At 44.8% G+C, this 8,230-nt stretch overlaps 1 long non-coding RNA gene across 1 annotated transcript; it reads left to right on the top strand.

Moving 5' to 3' along the window:
- The first annotated feature begins 1,157 nt into the window (after positions 1-1,157).
- On the top strand, positions 1,158-7,086 carry LOC136147509 (uncharacterized). Its single transcript, XR_010659204.1, has 3 exons — positions 1,158-1,318; positions 2,810-2,909; positions 6,205-7,086. It is a non-coding gene; the product is annotated as an uncharacterized lncRNA (long non-coding RNA).
- The last annotated feature ends 1,144 nt before the right edge of the window (positions 7,087-8,230 follow it).

Raw genomic sequence — 8,230 nt, 5'->3', positions numbered from 1 at the left:
ACAACCAAAGCCAGTTGTATCTGCAGGGAGAGTCCTAGGAGGTGAACTATAATTATCTAAATTAGACTCCGAGGGGGACTCGAGGTTTACAACCCCGTGTTCTCTGCCACAAAAGGCACTGCTGCTAATGTCTCTTTTTGCTGAGGGTGTGGCTTGCAGTAAAGTGCCTCATGGCCAATTTCAGGTGATTCCCAGAACTGTGCTGTTTGCCAAAAGCTACACAGAGAGTTCATTGTATCTCAGGGTGGTGACGTTTGGGAGGGCTACTTCTAGAAGCTTCTGAGAGTTGCCATGTTTCGTGAAGTAAAGTTTAGGCTTTCTCCCACATCACGTTCCCATCAAGAAGCGTATAGTTCTTGCACTTTCTTACATCTCAATCACTCCAACTTCCCCATGGGGGTGTATGTGTGTGTCCCACTTAGTGGTGTGCATATCTGCTAAGCTGCTTCAGTCGTGTCCAACTCTTCGTGACCCCATGGACTGTAGCCCCCAACTTCTCTGTCCATGGGACTCTCCAGGCAAGAATACTGGAGTGGATTGCCACTCCCTTCTCCAGAGTGAAGTGACTTTTAAAAATGGCTTTTATGTTCCGTCACAAGAGTTGCCGCTACCTTAGGACCAGAGGAAATCTAGGACGCCGAGGGCAACTGGGGCAGCCTCACCAGCTAAGTGCCTCCCTCCTGCTTCTAATGCTTCCTCATTCCAGATCAGCATCTCAGCAGAATTACAGGTAAAGCCAGAAACAAGGGTTGAATTTGGCTGTCATGGTCGGGCAGGCTGCGTCTAAATCTAGGCTTTGCCTCGCTGCTTGTGCAGCTATATGTGCATGACCTAACCACTGAACAGTAAATTCTCTGCAGCACAAAGGACTTGGCTAAATGCCACAGCTAGGAAACTTCAGCCCAGCTTCCATCTGTGTTAGATCGCCTTAAGGTGACCCCTGCCCTGGAACTGAATTCTTGCTTAAGAAAGTGCAATGTTGTCATTGCAAAATCCACATTGTCCCAACCCACTCTTTCAAACCATTTCCAGTAATTCTTCAGTCATCCCCTTCTGTAATTGCTCATTTTCCCTGTAACCCACCTAGCTCCTTCTTTCTTACCTCTTTTCATTTCCCATACCCCCTTTTCTGACTCCCTCTCTGGTCTCCATTTAAAAACCTCAATTATCTTTGTTTCAGCTGGAGCTGACCTGTTTATGGTGGAATCTCTCTCCTCTATGCAGAAGTCTGAATAAAATCTGTCATGCCATCGGTAAGACATGTCCAGCCCCATTTTTCTTTGACGAGACTTGGCTTCCTGACTTGGAAAATGGAGATGTGAGTATTCTTCTGTATGTTACTCTATGATTATGACTATACTCACAGTAACAGGTTGTGGGCCATCTGGACTGTCTCCTAAAATAGAAACCACACTTGTTAAATGTGCAAATGTTGATGGTGTACTGAATAGAAGGAAGACTCCCAGCTACTTAAAAGCAAAAGCAACAGTTGAAAGTGAAACCCTTTATCTCAAATTGGGACTCGAACCCACGTGGCTGGGACTTGAACCCAGCCTAAACCCACAGTGCCTGGTTTCAGGACCTAATGAAGCTCAGGTTCTTGATGTCTCATTGCAGAAAGAATTCAGTGAGAGACAAAGTGATAGGTAAGAAGCGGGTTTATTTATTTGAAGAGGAACACACTCCACAGACAGAGTGTGGACCATCTCAGAGGGTGAGTCTGGCTGCCTCAGAATGTGGTATGGTTAGTTTTTAAGGGCTGGGTAATGTCATAGGTGGATGAGTGAGAGGATTATTCCAGCTATGTTGGGGAAGGGGTGGAGATTTCCAGGAGTTGGGCTACTGCCCACTTTTTGGTCTTTTGATGGTACCTTGGAACTGTCATGGGAACTCTGAGAGTATCACTTAGCTTGCTGATAGAGGATCAAGGTCTAATCAAAGTTGAATTGCCTGCCATCTTGGACCCATTGATTCTAATTGGTTTATATTGTGGGTATAGCCCACAAGGATGGGGCTATATTGTGTGGTATAGCCCACAACGACATAACCCAAGGATTTGGGCTATGTCGTTCTTTCCAAAAGTTATGCCCTGCCACCTTTCCTCCTGTTTCAGAAGCATCTTCATATTTGCCTGCTGAGAAGGAGAATGTTAAAGTGTGGACAGTGTATGCCAGACAGACCAGCAGAAGAGGGATGGGACAGAAGTGGGGCTAACGTAGCAGAAAAGAGTTGGGAATGTTCAGGATTAGGCTGGAAAGGGTCCTGTATGAGAGAACAAGTGTTTGGATTTCATTTTGTAGCCAGCAGGAGAGTTGAAACTGTTGTAGCCATGGGTTCAGGGAAACAAACTCACTCAGGACGATGCAGATAGTGGAGTGCAGTTTATTACACAGGCGGGCCCAAGGCAGAGTCTCCTCTTAGCCAAGGACCCTGACTGGTTTTTGTGAAAACCTTATATACCCTAAGTGTATGCCCACCTCCCCACCTGCTTACCCACCTCCCATACCCACCTCTTTACGTGCTCAAACCCACCTCCCCACATTTTCTGAAACTAGTCTGAACAAAGGAAAAGAAAGATACACTCAAAGTTAACCCGTGATTTGTATGCCTTAAACCTAGGTAGTTAACAGTGGACGATTATCAATAGGTCTGTGGTCATACCCCAATAAGCATAATAGAATTTATGATTCTATTCGGTTACACAGATAATTACGGTATTTTGTTTTAGGCGATGAAGAGTCTAGGTGTGAGCCCTGGGGCCCTTCCACCCGGGGGGTCTGATTTTCCAGTTTGCATGTCGTTTCCATAGACACTGGGCATAGAGCTCAAAGTCCACAGTCCGGCCCAAGATGGAGTCCTGCTTTCTAGATGGAACCTGTTCTGTCCGTTTCCTCTTTCAAAACTACAAGGTGAGTTTTGTTGGATATTTGGTGTAAGGCTGGGGGGTGTGGGGACCAGGTGTGGGAGTGGTGAGGAAGATCTAGTGGAAAGTGCAAACTGCAAGGCAGAAAAGAGGTGAATCTGCTTACCTTCAAATGACTGATTACATCAAGTCACCATGGACAAAGTTAATAGATGACAGAATGGGAGAGGATAAATCTAGGCTATGCAAGGAATCCTCAAATCAGCAGGAAGAAATTAGCAAGTCTTAACAAAATGGGGAGAGGATATGAACAGATAATTGTCAGGAGAAGAATCCCCCCATCTCAAGTAATAAACACATCAAGAGGTGCTTCATGTCATTAGAAACCAGTTAGATGAAAATTAAACAACAATAAGATACCCCTTTATGTCTGTTAGACTATGTCTATATATCTGTTAGGAAGCTGGATAATGCCAGGTGTGGTGGCATGGGAAATGTAGGTGCCTTCCCCACTGCTGGGAAGAAGCTGGACTGGAGAACAAGCTAACTGAGTATGCACATACCTTAGAAGCTGGTTTGTAGCTGTAGCTGGAGGTTTGAACAAAGATGTTCACTGCAGAGTTATCTGTCATGGTAGAGGGTTGTCCCTCAAGCTAGAAAACCAGGCTGGCAAAGTGCTATGGGTGCAGGTTAAGTTCAACATCAAATAGTGGAAACAGATCCCATATAGGACAGCAACATAGAACACAGAACTTAAGAACATAATGAGAACTCTATGCTTCATTTAGGAAGCAAAATGAAACATTAAACCATGCCACTAGCATAAATAAAAAGTATATGCATGCAAATATATACAGCATTTAAGGAATATGTATAAAACGCTGTAAGTTAAACAGGACAAAATAACGGCCTGTAGGCAGGGAGGAGGTAAATGGTAGTGAGGAATGGAGCTGAAAGGGAATAAATAATAAGAGTGGAAGCTTTCAAGGATCGATGAGGTGATCACACTCCATGGGCTGAGAAGTGAGGTCATTTCAGCACACCTGAGATTAAAACAAGCAAGCAAAAACGACCATTATCTTGAGAAAAAGGATTTCCTTTTATTTGTGTATGTGCTTTAATGGGCCTTGGCAGGATGCCACACATGCTTAAATAATTAATAGTTTTAATAATAACCCCTTATCATGTTTATTGGCCTCACGGTGGCTCAGACGGTAAAGCGTCTGTCTGCAATGCCCTTCAGAGCTCTTGCCCATAGGTGGACCCGTTTGAGTGTTGTGTATGTGTGTGTGCGTGAATGCTAAGTCACTTCAGTCATATCCGACTCTTTACAACCCTCTGGACCATAGCCTTGCAGCCTGCCAGGCTCCTCTGTCCACAGGATTCTCCAGGCAAGAATACTGGAGTGGGTTGCCATGGCCTCCTCCAGGGGATCTTCCCAACATAGGGATTGAACCTGCGTCTCCTGGGGCTCCTGCATCACAGGCGGATTTTTTGCCACTGAACTTCTGGGGAAGCCCTTGAGTGTTGTGACAACTATATAAATATAGTCGAATCGTAGAGATATTTTTGGAAAATGAAGAGATAGAGCCTCGGCTGGGTAAAGTGACTCGCTCCGAGTCACAGCTGGGAAGTGGCAGCATTGTGAGTCAGACCTGAGACTCGGTCCCCCGAGCGTGGCCTCAGGTTCCAGGGAGTATCACTGCACCAAATGGGAAATCTTTGCCTCTTTGAGGAAATGAGAATGGAAAATGTCACTTGGCTGGAATTTTTTTTTCCTGTTTCCACTGCTTTTCTTTTCACTTAGATTTTTTTGTTTGTTTGTTTTGGTTATTGTCGGTGGAGAAATTTTCTTATTCATTGGATATCCCAAATCTGTGGTTGTTACCTTGCTAACATGCTGTAGTGGGTTTAGCAGAACCGCTAGAAGATATTTTAAATTTATAAGCATCTTTATTATTTTTTTAATTTAAAAATCATTTCTACTGCAGTGAAACCCTCCTTTATCCTACCATCCAGAGATTGGTTACCACTTTTAAGAGTTTAAATGAAATTTTCCTACATTTTTTTCCCCCTAAGAAATTGAAAGTTGACTCTCCGGCAAGGAGGAAAAGAAATGAAATCTGCGATTGGGTTAGAATCTTGTTGACAGTAATTCTGAGGAGCTGGGTCCAGCTTAGGCATGTTGGAACATGTGCCTCCTGAAGCTGAAGATTCAGAAATTGTTGACTTTTTGCCTTCACAAAGGAAATTTACATTTTTAGATGCAGCTGGGCTCTAAGGACGGAAGTTGAATTCCCTGGAGGGTAAGGCTCTGAATATCTCAGACACATGTGAAGTCAGAACAGTTGTGAATTTGCCTGAAGAGAATTCCAGACTTCAGGCTTGTTACAAATTTAGCTCAGCCTCTAAGAAGCATTCCCACTTAAGAGCGATTCCTGGTTGTAGAGTTTGGTTCCCTGTGGAGTTTCCCGAGTGTAGTTAAGTAGGCACTGTGGTTTTTAGACAGTGGGACAACAGATTTGCTCAAGATCTCCTCTGTTTTTATGATTTGAGGATTGGTAACTTATGTGGTATTATGGATATCAGTTGGTTTTGAATTTTACCTGCTAAGCATACACATCCTTTTGTTTCTGGTGAAAAAAAAAAAAGATGAAAGTGTTAGCTGCTCAGTTGTGTCTGACTCTTTGGGATCCCATGGACTGTAGCCCGCCAGGCTCCTCTGTCCTTGGAATTCTCCAGGCAAGAACACTGAAGTGGGTTGCCATTTGTTGTTCCTGGTATTTGTACCCCATTTTTTTTTTTTTTTCTGGTTTCTCGCCTGTATTGTGTTGAATGGTCTCCTCCCACTTGGAAATGTAACTTCTGCTCAGAAAAAATGACTTTATGTGGCAACTGGGTCTTTGTAGGTGTAACAGTTAAGATCAGGTCATACTGGATCTGAGTGGGCCCTAATCCAATGACTGATGTCAATATAAGGTCATGTGAAGACACAGAAAAACACGGGGCAGAGAACAGAGTGATACAGCAAAACTGAGTGCCTCTAAAGCCTGGTTCTTCCACTGAATTTATGATTATCCTCTCCATCCAAGGGCGTCCCTGGTGGCTCAGATGGTAAAGCATCTGCCTGTAATGTGGGAGACCTGGATTCAATCCCTGGGTTGGGAAGGTCCCCTGAAGAAGGAAATGGCAACCCACTCCAGTATTCTTGACTGGAGAATCCCATGGACGGAGGAGCCTGGTAGGCTACAATCCCTGTGGTCACAAAGAGTCAGACATGACTGAGCAACTTCACTTTCACTTTCTCTATCCAAAACTTTATTCCCTTTCTTGTCCCATAGCTGTTCCCCTCAAAATGGAAGAGAATCAAAGAGAAGAGGAGATTGAAAATGAGTAGAACCCTGCAGGAGCCTCTTGGTTACAAAAGTCTCTCTGTATTCCCCGCTTCTCGTTTGTAGAAAAAGACTCCAGTTTCCTAGTCCTTCCCTGAATTCCAAAGAGCAGGCTCATGCAGTTACTAAGTACGGAAGTGAGGGAATGCAAAGGAGGAGAGGCAGTCAAACAAGACAAGTAATGACAATAGATCAGGGTCCCAGTTCTCCTTAAGGGACATGCATGACAATCTGACAGATGGCTCTGAGTTATTTTTCAGGATCTAAGACCCCCTCCTGCCAAGTGGAGGAAACAGTGACAACTAAGCAGAAGCATGGAGACCCCAGACTGGTTGGAACCAGCAGGTTGATGATTTGAGGTTCCTGGAACACCACCCTGTGCCCTCATCACCAACTAATCAGAAGAAAAGCATGCCTCCTGTCGCCTTCACCCCAAATGCAGTGTTTCAAAATGCTTTCCTGCAAACCATCAGGGAGTTTGAGTCTTTTGAGCCTAAGCTGCCCTTATTCCTTGCTTGGTGCCTGCAATGAACACTGTACTTTCTTTTCTTTTTTTGTTTATTTTGATGTGAACCTACCGCTTCTGTTTGATGTTTTGTTTTTTTGACTGTGAGCCACGAGGGATCTAGCTCCCTTAGGTCCCTGGGCAGGGACTGAACCCATATCTCCTGTAATGGAAGATAATGTCTTAACCACTGGACTACCAGGGACGGGCCAATGCTGTAGTTTCCTTCACCATAACCCGGCGTCCGGAAACTGGCTTTGCTGCATGGCGGGTGAGCAGACTCCAAGTTTGGTCCAGCAACAACAGTTCCAAGTGAAAGAACCCCAGGGACTGCTGGGGACCACCAGCAGCCAGGAGAGAGGCTAAAACAGTCTCCCTCACAGCCTCCAGAGGAAACCAACCCCGCTGACACCTTGATTTTGGTCTTCCAGCCTCCAGAGTTGTGAGAGAATCAATTTCTATTGTCTACGCCACCCAGTTTGTGGTGCGGTGTTATGACAGCCTTAGCAAACCAATATATCACTCTCCTGCTCTGTCAAAGTAATTGGTTGGCCTGCTTCCAGGGCAACATGTCACACAGGACTGAGCAGGTTGTAGCAATTTACTCAGGGACAGGTACATCACTCAATCTGTCAGTAAGAGCCACCTCTGAGGCTTTTTCTGGACTGTTCAGGAAAGAGGATCTCTTTTTAGGCCAGGTCTGTCAACCTGGAGCTGCTCGAGATAGTTTTTGTCACCAAATGCTGAGAGCCAGCCCAAGAATGAAGCTGATGCAGAGGAAAGAGGTGGAGAGACATATCGTGTGGACCCCTCGATCCAGCTATGCCTGAACCCCACTGGACTTTTCAGTTTAAGTTAGTGTTAGTTGCTCAGTTGTGTCTGATTCTTTGCGACCCCCTGGACTGTAGCCCACCAGACTCCTCTGTCCATGGGATTCTCCAGGCAAGAATCCTGGAGCGGGTTGCCATTTCCTTCTCCAGGGGATCTTCCCAATCCAGAGATCAAACCCAGATCTCCTGCATTGCCGGCAGATTCTTGACCTTCTGAGCCACCAGGGAAGCTCTTCAGTTAAGGGACATGTGATATCCTTTTAAGCCTGTTGGAACTGGGGTTCATGTCACCTATGATCAAAGGATTCTGACTATAATAGTCATTTAGAGATACACATTCATGCTCATGGTCTTGAATGATTTCCCAAGAAACCCCAAACGGTTTGTAGTTGCATTTTCTCTGGAAGATAGGAAAATGATAAACTAACACAGGAAGGAAACTAACATTTATTGAATACCTCCTTCGTGATAAGCCCTGTGCTAGTTTTAAAGATTTTTAAACTCATTAACAACAAAACCTTCCTAAGTTTCGGTGCCCATAAGTTACAGAGGCATTCCTGAGACTCAGAGAGCCATTCAAATCCACTTGATTCTGAAACTCCTGTTGTCACATGGCTCCTTGGAACTAATGATGTAACTG

Source organism: Muntiacus reevesi, chromosome 15 (assembly GCF_963930625.1).
Source record: "Muntiacus reevesi chromosome 15, mMunRee1.1, whole genome shotgun sequence".
NCBI lineage: Eukaryota > Metazoa > Chordata > Mammalia > Artiodactyla > Cervidae > Muntiacus > Muntiacus reevesi.
Note: the sequence above shows the minus strand (reverse complement) of the source record. Positions and strands in the feature narration are given on the sequence as shown.